Here is a 15,134-nt window from a genome sequence, read left to right as displayed (position 1 = left end):
TATTATTGGTAACTAATTATAGAAATTAGGAACTTATATGCAACTAATTAGGACATGTTCCTTGACGGGAAGAAATTCAAACACTTGTCTTAGGGATGAAATTAGGATTTGTGACTAATTATATATAAATTTTACTCTTTTATTTAACTTGTCAAGTTTAAATTATGATTTGTAACTAATTATAGAAATTAGGAACTTATATGAAACTAATTAGGACATTTTCCTTGAGGGGAAGAAATTTGAACACTTGTCTAAGGAGATGAAATTAGGACTAGTAACTAATTAATTATATTGAACTTTTGTTCTTTTATTTAACTTGTCAAGTTTAAATTGTGATTTGCAACTAATTATCAAAATTAGGAATTATGTGACTAATTATTATATATATGTAACTTTAATTACCTGATACTTGTTCATATTAGGACATAAATTACATGTTATAATATTCTAAATTTATCTTAAGTACATGTACATATTTAACTTGAATTAAATCAAACACATGTTTCACAATAAACATGATCATACACATGTAATTGTAAATTATAAATTCTAGTTCAAATGTTGAATTTAATCATATCTAAATATCACATGCGTAGAATAAAATTAACCAAACATGTATACATCAATTTCATCAAATATATACTAAAACATTATCTAACATGTAAAATAAATGTTTAGAGAATGTATATATGTATACCAATCATCAAACATGTATATGAACCTTAACATAAACACATGTGTCAAACATCATTCTCAAGTCTACAACATATTTATCAATCTTCAAACAAATAACAAAAATATGTATAGTCTAGTTCTCAAAAGGTAATATCAAATATAAATAGCATGCATGTATATTGTTGACATTAAGTCAAGTTTGTTATTAGTGACAACACTTATTCAGATTCCAATTCAGATTGAGCAGTTTAGTATTTACCAAGTAGTTCAATGTTTGCCAAGCTTTTTAGTTTCTACCAAGTTAACAAATTAAGTCAAGTCAAGCTAGCATTAACTGAGTTGAATAAAGAATAGTGTTTACTAATCTCAATTGTGGTAAATAGGGAATGCAGTTTATACTGAGTGACACTATATTTACAGAGTCACCGGTGTATATTGAGTTTGAAACTATGTTGAAGTGATTAGTATGGATTGAGCCTCTACTTCTACCAAGTGCATGATGATGCCAAGTAATGATAGTGGATGTCATTTATCATAAATTCACCAAGCCTATTTTTAGAACCTGAGTATATACATTTGGGTCAACTTTTTAATGTTTGTGTTAACTTGTGTAATGGCCAACCTTGCAATTATGTGAATTGGATTGGTATATATGTAATGTATTGTATAATATCCAAAGTGTGTAATGTAGCAATATGAGATAATGTGAATGAAATGAAAGCATGCTAATGTGAATTAGCAGCAAAACAAGGTGTATTGCAAGGCCATATCAGATCTACTATTTCATCCTAACAAGAGAATCAACTTCAAATCCTTTAACAAGGTAGACTTAACAATCTTTTCTTTAAATCTCTTTACCGAGTGCATACTTCATTGTATGTTTGTAAAACTTCTAACAACGTGGACCTAGTAGCTCTAATTGCTCCTAATAGGGAAAATCATTAGAAGTGATCATAGTAAGCCTTAATAGGCCAACTTTATGTTGTAGTATTGAAGTTTTGTGGGTATCATCCCTACCCCTATTTTACTTTCTATTTGGAAGGTTTCTGGGTCACCAAATATTGCGTTCAAAGTGTTTTATGCTTTAAGTTTCTCATGCATGCAGTAGATTAGATCTATTAATGGTAATTGGATTATGCTATTAAGTTCTAAATTTGTTAAAATTTTTGAGGTTACTGATTCACCCCGCCCCTCTCAGTAACTTAGCTAGTCTTAAATATTTCCAACAATTGGTATCAAAGCTTTGTGGTTCTCAGGATAAAGTTTGATAGCTTGAACAAAGATCAAGGACAATGGAGATATTCATACTTGAAAAAGCTATTGACAGTGAAAATTTAGATCTAGAGATGGCCATAGCTCAACTCAAGAAAGAAAAAGAGCATCTTTCCCAATCCCTAAAAAGAAGGAAGGAAATTGAAAATCAGATGAATAACCACTAGTATGTTGAAGAAAAGTTTGAAAATTTTCTCCCTTCAATCAGTTTAGGTGAAGCAAATGATGTAATCAACGAACTCCTAGAAAAGAATGGCTCCCTACAAGAAGAAGTAAGAAAATTGAAAAGAGAACAAAAAATTCAGTCAATAAGATTGTGTGAAATCTCAGAATAGAGAAATAAGGCAAAAGAAGACTTGGAGGTAAGAAGCAATAAAATTTAAAATCAATCCCTTTAGTAGGAAAATTTTATTAATCAGCTCTCCAATGCAAATGAAGAAATCATGAGTCTGAGATCTGAAAATGAAAGGTTAAAGAATGACTTAAACTCTGAAAGGAAACTCAATTGAATGATGAAAATTGAGCTAAACTCTGGAAAGAAACTCAATGAAAGAATAATGAAATCCCAAGAAAACATGGACCAATTGAATCAGAAAAGTAAGTAGAATCTTTATAGGCTAAAAGGTAAGGCAAGACTTGGATACAAAGAAGAAGGTGAATCCTCCAAACAAGGTACTTAAAGGAATCAAAGACCTACTTGCAATTACTATTCTAAGATACGTCATACGTCAAATAAATGTTGGAGTAATGGAAAGGAAAAATTCAATGGAAAATGCTACAATTGTAGTCAGCATGGTCATAAAGCTAATGAAAGCAAAGAAAACCAAAAGTTTGAGAGCAAGTGTCACAAATGCAAGAAACAAGGTCACAAGGCATCTGAATGTAGATCTAAGCCATTCAATCTAGTTGAACAATTTGTAAAGGCAATATTCGATTGGGACTACAACACTTGGTGTAGATGTCATTACTAAAGAGAATATGGACACATTGGCATAAATTATGTTAGGCATCACATGAGAAGAAAGGATACCACCATAAGATGTTACATGTGTACTAAACATGGTCATATAGCTAAGAATTGCATGAATATAGGCAAAGTTATAGATGAAAAGAAAGAAAAAGTAGATAGCATCAGGAAGCAGATGAGACAATAGTGGATTCTGAAATCTACCAAGCAAGTTAGTTCAAGCAATGATAGTCATGTCACTCAAGAAGTGGGTGACTCCACCATTTCAAATTAAGTTCTTAAGGAAGAATTGAAATTGTGTTTTCAAGGTCACATCTTAAATAGTTCCAATTGAGAAGAAGTAAAGATTCATAATCATATTCAAGATACAAAAGAATCATCAACAAGATCGATAATAGTTATCACCAAATTGACTTCTTTATCGAGAAAGGTTGGGTCATGGACTCTACTAAGCAAAGTCAAGAGTAACTTGGTTATGTTTGGTTGATGAGTTACAAGATTTCACCAAGAAGTCTATACAGATAGTGGATGATAGGCTATCACGCACAATGGATCTCATTGTACTGAGCATTAATGGGAAGTTTTTATCAAAAAAGGTAGAATTGACTTCATTCTCACCATGAATTTAGTATATTGCAAATAGAGTGATTTGTAGTGCATCCCAACAACCTTGAGTAGAATTTGTAGCAAAAGATTTTCAAAGAATTTTCTCATCTTACCAAGTTATCATGGCTTCCAATAGCAGTAGGAAGGCAAAGAAAGGATCTAAAATGTTGGTGCAAGGTGTTGAATGGAAAGCCCTAATCTCAAACTTGTGCCAGCGATCATCAAAACCCTCAACCTGAATGGAACTCAGTCATAGATACCACCTAAGGTACTTCTCATAAATGACATATGAACTCATTTTAAATGTGCAATTCAAGAGATAGGAACCCTTGAAATGGATAATGTCCTAAGTGAACTCTGTGTGAATGGAATTCTCAAACCTGAGCACAAACATTTGGAAGGGAAAGGTTTAACCCATATTCCTCACCTATCTTGAAACTTTCAAATTAAATGGACTAGGTATATCCTAAATCAAGTTCATAATGGTCAACTATGGTAAGAGAAACCAATTTTAATTACCAAGAAAATGATACATCATGTTACTGGTCTCCCCATGCTTACTAAAGCTAAAGCCACTCAAACCCTAGGTCAAGATGAGTTTCAAAAGAAAACCCTAGTTGAGTGGGATGGAAGAGGAATGAAAATCAGCAATTTAACTAACACAAAACTAAAATTTGGCATCCATGTGATACCAAACAAGATTTACAATTCAAGCCAACTCAATAGTGTGTCATGTGAAGTAGTTGACTTAGCATATAAGGTCATAAATAAGAATTTTTCATATGACCTAGTAGATTTGTTGTTGAAGTAGTTGAACAAGAATATGGAAATCATTAGAACCTCAAAGAATAACCCATACAAATTTAGTTCATTGTTGACATGTTTGTTTTTCTATGTTCAAAAGTTTTTCCCCTATAAAGGCACAATTGTATGTAGAAAAGGCACACAAGTTTTATATTAGATCAATGAGTATATCACTTAAATGGGTGAAATTTTTGATAATATCATGGATAATTATTTTGAAAATTTCAAAGAAAAGATGAATAAAAGATTTAGGATGCTAAAGAAGTTGGTTGAAGATTATAAGGATGGTGTTTGCTTTATGGTAGATAGTGACAGAGTATACATCCAAGCAGTAAGGCCCAAAGTTGTGTGGGTAAAACCTCTTCCATATGAGGTTAACATTGATGAGGTAAAGGAAATCATTTAATCCTTGGTAAATTAACCTATAAATCCAAAGGCACCTCTCTTTGGAACCTATGATGAGACTAAAGCAATAATTAAACTTGAGATCAAGCTTCCATAAGTGGTAAACAAAGGAAAGAGGAGGATAACAAAATTGAAAACAACAAGCACCCCTTTTATGATTACAGAAGGAAAAGGAGAAGATGAGGAAGAATCTAAAAATGAAGATTAATTTGAAAAGGAAGAAGAAATAGCAAGGAAGAAAGGCAAGGTGATCATCACCAAGCCACATAAGCCATCCACTACAGTATTTACAATATGATCCAAGAAGAAAGTAGGAAAAGATGATAGTGATGTTTTCTTCAACTGACCTCCTCTCACATTTCAAGATAGGCTAAAGATACTAAGAGAAGGTGCTGGAATAAACAACTTTAAAGTACTTAAGTATGAAACCAGGACTCTAGCAGAGCAGAAAGAAGTTGAAGATCTAGTCATGGACAAACTAGGCAAATGGAAATTCTCTCTAGACCAGCTAGCAACACAGGTCCCTAAAATTTTATTGGATAAGGTCAAGGTTAGATGGGAGAACACCAATCAAACTATCAAAGACATTTTTGCACAAACATTGAAATAGTTGGTACCAATTTGACTAATGTAGAGGTAAATAAAGCATTAAAAGACAATGAGAACAAAATGACTTTAAATTTCAAAACTTGTTTAGTTTTGATGAAAGATATAGAATATGTTGTGAAGAATGCTAAAAACCTATGGAAAAATGTATTCCATCTTCACAAATCGAGTAAAAATTCTATTGAAATCAAAGATGATGATGATGACAATCGCAAAGATGAAGAAAATGAAGAAGACTCTACTCAATTTGCCACAATTGATGCAGAAGAATATCAAGAGCTGATGAAGGATGATGAAGAAGAAAAAGAGAAAGAAGTTGAAGAGGAAGCTAGGCAAGAAGAAGAAGAGATTGATATAGTCAAGATAGTTATGGCTATCATAGCTTCACTTCCTCACTCTCCAGCAAAACTTGCAACATCATCAAGCTTAAAGATAGCTTCAGCAAAATTGATTGTGACAACCATTGATACATCAAATGTGCAATCACTCCCTTCTACCTCTCAACTCAGCACATCATAGATAGAAGTGTCTACCACTTCATCCACCAAGTTGTAGCATCCTTCAATTACCAAGCTAGCCTTAGTAATAAATGTAGAGTGTTCCACAATTTTAAGTTCTTTAGCAATAAGTGTAGTTTCGGATTCTTCAATTTTGACTTTTTTAGTTGTGCATACTCTAGTAAGTGCTTCAATTGTAAATAATTCTATCAGTACTTCACTTGTGAATACCTTAATTTTGGGAAGTTTGATAAATACATCAATTTTGGATTCTATAAGTATTCCCATTAAGTATTCCACCAGTAGACATTGTACAAGTTTTCACTGCTAGTCCTACTATTTCCACTATTGTTTCTATTCCAAAATATAAAGCAATACCTTCAAAGTCAGTTCAACCAAGACTTGTAATTAGTGGAAAGGAAATAGATAAAGATATAGATTTGGCGAGGAAATTGAAATTCCTAAATGAAATTTTGATAACATCTATGTGGATCAAATGCACATAGTTGGTCAACTTCTTCAAAAGAAGGCAAAGCAGAAGAAACTCAGAGAAGTGAGAGATAGGGAATATAGGATTATTAAGGATGCAAAGAATATTTTGACTGAAGCTATAGGTGTTGAAGTTGATTCTTCTTGACACATTTTTTTGCAATTAGAAGAGACAGTCAATAAATTCAATGAAGATTCTAGTGGTCAAGATAAGTTAATTGAGAAAGAAGAAAAGAAATTTGATAACAAAGTTCTTGAGCACATTGCTCAACAAATAGCTATCCAATAGGTAGAACTTTCTTCAATTTTGACAAATCTTAAAACTTCTTACACAAATGTAACATCTCTTTTTGCAAAGTTATGTGATCCTACTAAATATACTAAGGAAATAAAGAGAAAATTGAATAAACTTGATGAAGATCTAATGGATAGTGCAAAGCAGTTGCAACTTGACCCTAGTTCAAGCTTTGCACATCATATGAATATTATATTCTTATCACATATGCAGGTAGAATTATTGAAAGAGGAAGCAAGGATCTAGTCTATATTCATAGGCATTTAGAACATGATCCTTCCCATAATGGATATAATGTAGAAGCACATTGCCTATTCCAAAACATTGATCCATGACAATAATTTCTCAATTGTAGATCACATGATCAAGTTCTCTCCAAAAGTACAATTTGCTCTTCAAACCTGCAAATATTTGTAAGATAACTGAGATAAGACCTTAACTCTTATTCTTAAGGTACATTCTAAATTTCTCTCACATTTTGGTGTCTCTACATAAGTAGATTGTGTATAAATCTTTGGCATTATTGTCAAAAAGGGGGAGAGACATGTACATAATTAAGGAGGAGAGATATTTTTAAATACCATGAGAGAAAGATACCATACCAAGAGATACACTTAGTATGTCAACATGCTTGACATGATATGCACATTGTATGGGGGAGATATATGCAAAGAAAATGCATATATAACAGAGTTACAAGGACAAATTTTGGAAAATCTCAAAAAAATCAGCATGCCATACCAAGCTAAGTATCACACTATGTTGTACATAAGTTTTGGTTGATAAGTGTTTTTGTCACTAATGCCAAAGGGGGAGATTTTTGATATTAAGTCAAGTTTTTTATTAGTAACAACACTTATTCAGATTCTAGTTCAGATCAAACAATTCAGTGTTTGCCAAGCTTTGCAATTTCTACCGAGTTAACAGCTTAAGTCAAGAAAAGCTAGTGTTAATTGAGTTGAATAAAGAATAGTGTCTATCAAGCTCAATTATGGTAAACAGTGAATGTAGTTTATACCAAGTGATACTATATTTACCGATTCATCGATGTATACCGAGTTTTAAAATGTTGAAGTGATTAGTATGGATTGAGCCTCTACTTCTACCGAGTCCATGATGATGTTGAGTAATGACAATGGATGCCGTGTATCAGAAATTCACCAAGTCTATTTTTAGAACTTGAGTATCTACATTTGGGCCAACTTTGTAATGTTGGTGTTAACTTGTGTAATGGCCGACCTTGCAATTATGTGAATTGGATTGGTATATATGTAATGTATTGTATCATATCCAAAGTGTGTAATGTAGCAATATGAGATAATGCAAATGAAATGTAAGCATGCTAATGTGAATCAACATTAGAACAAACTGTATTTCAAGGCCATATCAAGAGCAATAGAGTTAGATTTATCACATAGAGGTGATCATTACTTCAAGGATCTCAATCAATTCAATTGTAAATCAGATCTACTATTTCATTCTAATAGGTGAATCAACTTCAAATCCTTTAACAGGGTAGACTTAATAGCCTTTTCTTTAAATGTCTTTACCAAGTGCATACTTCATTCTATGTTTGTAAAACCTTTAACAAGGTGGACCTACCAATCCTAATTGTTCCTAATAGGGTAGATCATTAGAAGTGATCATTTTAAGCCTTGATAGGCCATTTTATGCTGCAATATTAAAGTTTTGTGGTATCATCCCCACCCCAATTTTACTTTTTATTTGGAAGGTTTCTAGGTCACCAAATATTGTGTTCAAAGTGTTTTATGCTTTTAGTTTCTCATGCATGCAATAGATTAGATCTATTAATGGTAATTGGATTATGCTATTAAGTTTTGAATTTGTTAAAAATTTAGAGGTTATTGATTCACCCCTCCCCTCTTAGTAACCTAGCTAATCTTAAATATTTCCAACAGCATACATCTAGGTATCTATCTAGAATCTATGAATGTCTCTCTAGATGAAATTTAAGATCAAATATTATATAACATTAAAAAACTATAAATTTTCAATTGTAGGGCTATCATCATGACATCTCCTCACAATGTGGTCTAAAGACTAACTATCAGGATGCTCACTAGGATGTGTTGACCGCTATAAATATTTAAGAAAAAGTGATATCAATGTACATAATCATATTAAATTAAATCTCTTAAATTTACAAATTGCATGCAATTTATATGTACATGTGTCTGATTCAAAACATTTAAAACTCACTTGTCCACTACTGACATTATCAAACGAGTCTCAACAACATACATGATCTAGCATCAAAGATGGAGTAAAAAGAGGCATGCCCCCCTACAATACATATATACATGTATAAAAAATCAAATTTAAAAATGTATAATTATAAAGGCATGATATGTATACGTCCATAAATTATTTTTTACGAATAGTTGAAATTTTAGTTAAAACTATAGATTTACCTTTGTAGATGTTGGCATATGATATTACTTAGAATGCCTAGCATCGATCATGTCCACCAATATATCTAGATTTTTTAGGGCCTCATCTAGCTCCATCTCTACATCTACACTAGCATGAATGGTGAATGGCACACATCCTAATAATGATGAGCCAAGTGGACTGACTAGATGAGATGGCATAGAAGTCAAACCTATTGATCTTAGATTGGTTTTGACAAGTGAGTGTCTATACACTTAAGTGATTATAAGTCATTTACTTAGTTCATGCTGAACAAGTAATATATGTCGAGCATAACATATAAGATAGATCATGTCGAGAAAATAGTGATGTTGAGCCTTTCAAGTGTTGATTCACTTAGATGCCGAGCAGATAGTATGTGTCAAGTGATTCAAGTGTCAAGTAAGTAGTGCATACCAAGTCATTTAGATGGTGAGTGAAAACTTTAAAGTTCTAGTTAGTGCTAAGAAACTGGGACTTCAGATGCCAAGTAATACAATTTTGACATAGTTGTTTGTACTAGCAAAAACTACTACATAAACCATTTTTGAGTTGACTTAGGAATTATTTTACGATCTTTATTGATAATAATGAATCTTAACTATGAATCCCTATGCATTACATGCATCCAATCAGAAAAAGGGAAGGTTTAAGTGGCAATATGTGTGAATCAATGTTGTTGATTCATACCTAACCCTAAGTCACCTAGGTTTTCTTAAGGAAGACAAACCTTAAACTTTCCAAGAATGCTAAGGAGAATTGAAGAGATTTTGCATCTACAAATAGAGTATTCATGGTGATTAAGGTGTTATGAATTAAGTTACATTGCAGAATTAGTTGAAGAAGAACATAGGAAAGGAATCAGAGGATAGTAGAGATACATCTGATCTAAAAGGATCAAGTACACATTAGTATAGAGGTAATCTAACATCGAGAAATGGAGTACTAACTAAAGGATCATTATTGAGACATTTTAATAGGGTGAGACCTAATAGTCTGTGTAAGCCTTTAATAGGGTAGACCTTTCACAGGGTACATCATGTTTCATGATCAAACATTGTAACCTTCATTGGATACACTTTATTACTAAAGTAGTGAAGATTTGTGGGTGTCATCCCCACCCCATTTTTACCTTCTCCTTAGAGGGTTTCAGGGTAATCATATCTTGTTTCATACATGTGTGAATGTTTACTTATTTACATGCTTTAGATGTACATGCATAATATGGTATTTTAGTTTACTTGTTGAATTGTGAGATGGATGTGAGGTGAATGATTTTTTATGGGAAAAAGTTTGAAGCACTGATTTACACCCACCCTCACCCCCCCCCGCCACCCCCCCTCCCCCCCTCTTAGAGTTTACTTTTCCTAGTGTGATTCCAACAATTTGTATTAGAACTTTGTTCTCTAAAAGAGAAAGCTTTATAGCTTTGAGAAAAGATCTTGGAAATGGAAGTCTACAAGTTGGGAAAGATTATTGAGAACCATAAGATTTAAATACAACTCATTCTACATTGGTTGAATGAAGATGTTTTAAAGAGATCATTGAAGAGAAGGAATGAAATTACTATTGAAGAGAATGCCACACAATACCAAGAGATTGACACTACTAGATTATTTTCAAATGGAAACTCTAATGAATTTGATGCAACAATTATAGATCTAATGGAAAAGAATGGAACCCTAATTGAAGAGGTCAAAAATCTCAAAAGAGAAGAAGAAGTCCAATCAGTATTACTATGTGAGGTGACCAAGTAGAAAAAGAAAAAGTCATGATTGAAGAACAAAAGAGGAAATTGGTCAATAGATTGGAGGAGAAAATATCAAAAGTATAGAGGATTTCTAGCATGCATTTGGAGACAATGAATCAAGTGATGATTTCCAATAATGAGCTAAATTGCAAAGACCTTGAGATCACAACATTGAAATTTCTAAATGAACAATTGAGAAATGATCTTAAAAGGGAAAATAATTTTTTTTAAAGTTTCGACAAACCTAATGAGGCCATCAAGTACTTTGAGAAACTAATTAGATCTCCTAGATCTAATGATGATACTAAACTAGATTAGGCTACAATATCACTAAAGAAAAAGAATCATCCAAAAGTGTTGAGCAAAGTGACAAAGGTAAGAACTCAAAACCCACCTATCATAATTGTGGAAAGTTGAGACATACTACTAATGTCTATAGGAGCAAGACTGCAAATCAAAATGTTAAGCATGAGAAAATGGGTCACTGCCATAAGTGTAACAAGCAAGGTCATCAGACACATGAATGTAGAACCAAGACTATGAACACTCAAAGATTTGAAGGATATTGCTAAAATTGTCAGAAGTATGGACATAGAGACTTTGAGTGTAGATCCAAGCCTAAATGGTCATCAAACAAGTAGACAAAAGTTAAAACACAATGGAAACTCTTATAATTGGGATTATAGTACAAGGTATAGTTGTTACTACTATCAAGAGTATGGACATGTTGTTGAAAATTGCATAAGAACGCATTTCAGAAGTGACTACAATAGATGGTTGAGTCAAACCACATGTTTCACTTGTTTGAAGATTGGTCACATAAGTAGGAATTTTCCAACAAGGTCAAAGGCACTGAGTAGTGAGTTCATCAAAGGCAAATGAAAGACAGATGTTGAGAATGTCAGAGATGAAATGAACAAGACATGGAAGAGAAAGGAAGATTGCAGAACATCAAGTGTAGATGAGATCACTTTAGACAATGGGTCAGGTGATCACACCTCAAATTAAGCTATCAAGAGGTATGTGGGACTGATATTTAAAAGGATATTTTATACATTAGTTCCAACAATTTAGTTTTGAAAAGATTACATATACACGAATAAAGATGCAAAGTGTTGTTAAGAATCAAGAATAAATCTTTAAGTTTTGTTAGTTTTCATTTTATTATCATGCATGGAAAATTTCACTAAGGTTTCTGAGTGAAATTCTAGTTGATGCCGAGCTATCAAAGTTGTTATTCTTGACTAAGCTCATAGTGGTTGTAGAGCATATGGAAAATTACATGGATGCTGAGTGAGCCAGAAATTCTATTCAACTCAAGCTTACAACTACATAAGAACTTATCATTAAATATAATGTTTTAAGGGCTATTTGATCAATTTTTGCTCATTTGACATTATTCAAATTCAAAGAAAAGCATGAAGAGCTAAAGGAGAACTAGAGAAATTTTCCTAAGAATTTGCAATTGAATTTAACAGTTGTTTGACAATATCTTAGCAAGATTGAAAAGGTATTTATCATGTGTCGAGCTATATAGTTTAAGTTTTTGCAAAACCTAGTTTTATCAAATTTCATTTAGTTCTTCAAAAGCCAAGGTTGTAGAGGGAAGGGAAGTTTTGAATGTGCAATTGGTAAGAAATGAGATTAAACAACTGAATTTTAAAGCTATTCTAGACATAGCTTATAAACAAGATCTATCTAGTGCATTGTCAATGATATCACCATGAGTTTTAATGATTCAATATGTTAGATATTTCTATGCATGTAAGGTTTGAAGAATAGGAGACATGGAGATTAGGGAGACATATGGGAAATAGTGTGAAAATGGAGTGTTGAAGAAGGAATACGAAATTGTTGAGAAGAAAGGGTTAACCCATGCTCTAGATTTCCCCAACATCTTGAAGACAATCGATAAAGATAGTTTTGAGCAGAATACATGATAATTTTGTATGGTTAGAGAATGGACTGATGAAAATGACCAAGAAGATTGTGCATAGAATTATAGGGTATCCAACCCTAGGTTGGCCCAAGACAATGAGAAGTGAAGCAAAAGAGGTAATTGAAAAGAATACATGGGCTATATGTAATAAACAAGGGATGAAAACAGATACATTTACAAATCCCTTAATTTCTTTTGTAGTAAGGATTATATCACACAATTTATATTAATCCAGAAAACTCAATAGTGTACCATGTATCACAATTGACATCGGATACAAGATAGTGAAGAAAGATCATACTTATGATCTTGTCGAGTTGTAGTTGCAACAATTGACTAAGAATTTGGGAGCCATAACGAAGACAAAAAGTATACAATTAAAATTTTGATCTATTCTTGTATGTATGTTCTTTTTTTTACATAATACATTTCCTACTTTTGGTAAAGTTGCATGGAAGGTAAACATACCTATTGCAGTGCAAATAGGTTAAAATTTTGAGTTAGTTATGACAAGCTACTTTGAAAACTTCAAGAAATCAATGAAGAAAAGACTGAGGATACTAGTTTCACTAGTGGAGAAGAATTTTGATGATGTTTGCTTCCTAGTTGACACTAACTTTACATATGTCCAAACAACAATTCCTAGAGTTAAATGGTTAAGACCATTGGGATATGAAATCAATGTTGATGAAGCCTCTACAACAATCACAACATTACTTGCAAAAGAAGTGGACAAGGAGGCTACATCTTTTGGGAACTATGATGTGGCTAAGCCAAAAATCACCATGGACTTGAAGACTGCTTCAGTCATTAAGAAGAAGAATAAGATGGTAAAGAAACTGAAAGAGAAATTTGGTGAAGTGGTAGAAGAAGAAGTGAAATTACTCTTGAAAAATTCTTAATCTTAACAGTGTCAATAATTACAAAATGTAGAAACATCCTTAATCTTAATAGTGTCAATAATTGCACCTATCCAAGCACCACTTTCCATCACCCAAGGTCAAGGAGAAGAGCTAAAAGAAGAGGAACTAGAAATTATAGAATGTGTCAAGGGAGAAGAAGCCTATGAAGCACCTACAACTACTAAAAACAAGAAAAGAAAAGGTAAAGCACTAGTAGTGAGAAAACTAAAGAAGGTTACAAAAGCTACTCAACCTATAGTACCTACAACAAGTGCTAGCACAAAAGCTAAGGAAGTAGCCAAGCCAAAGGAGAAGAGAGCTAGTCAAGCTAGCAAGGATGAAGAATCTCATAAGAGACCAAGGAGAAAATATATTTCCCTAGTTGAATCTGACAAAGAGAGGACTAAATATGATGATAACAAAAAATTTCAAGTGGTAAGTCATAGTTATTCTTCAGATTTAGATAATTAATGTGAGAAAATTAGAAATAATATTGATTTATCTAGATTCTCTCACATTGAGTTTGAAAATCTTAAGAACATTGAAAAGAATTAAGTTGAACATCTAGTATATACCATGATGGAAATATTTAAAAAGGTTCCTCTTGAACTTGCCAACTCCATGCCTAAAAGTTTATATGATAGAGTTGAGCAGAAGTGGAATTATTGTCTTGATACTGAAAGACAAATAAGAGAGACAACACTTGCATAGGTAATGCCATACTAAGTAAGGCCGCAATGGCAAAAGCCATTAAGAGATATACTAGAAGATTTGTTCCAAAGTATAGGGTATTTAGTATATTGCATCTAATAACATTGAAGATGTTGTGTAGAAGTCTAAACAAATATGGAAGCTGATAAATGGACTATCAACATTTGAAGAAGTTGTGCAAACACCTATTGAAGTAGGTAAGGAAAAATAAGAAGATACTGAACAAGATATAGTTGAAAGAGGCATGAACATGAACATAGACACCCAGACACTAGTTGTAGATGAGAAGAAAATAGAATAGAGTGTACCAAATACACAAGTGCCCAATGTCAGTCCTCAATAGGAGACAAGTGCAATTATTGACATTGTTAAGATTAAGGATGTTTTTGAGACTATCATTCAGAACATCAATTTCCCCTCATAGAGGATGACTTGAAGAAGATACTTGTTAAATCCACTACATAGGCCAAACTTTGTAAAAAAAAATGTACTTATGTGTGTTGATGAGATTGAGAAGGTAGATAAGACATTTGTAGGGGAGGAAACAAAAACACCAGAAACATCTATACCCCTTCCTCAATCTACCATGGTACAAAAAGCATTGCTTGTTATGGTGTATCATAGAAAGGAGCAAGCTATTTCCACTAATATTACAATGGTACAAATTTCTGTAGTCATCAGAGATGAACTTTCAAAGACAAATGAAAAAGTTGAAACATCTAATGAGCAGAAGGATGAGATTACAATAATGGAGCAAGATGGAGCTCAAGCTCAAACAAGTTAGGA

Source organism: Cupressus sempervirens, chromosome 7 (genome assembly GCF_028749045.1).
Source record: "Cupressus sempervirens isolate cs-2001-9-10 chromosome 7, ASM2874904v1, whole genome shotgun sequence".
NCBI classification, from domain to species: domain Eukaryota; kingdom Viridiplantae; phylum Streptophyta; class Pinopsida; order Cupressales; family Cupressaceae; genus Cupressus; species Cupressus sempervirens.
The sequence above is the reverse complement of the archived record's forward strand: the minus strand, read 5'-3'. Positions refer to the sequence as shown.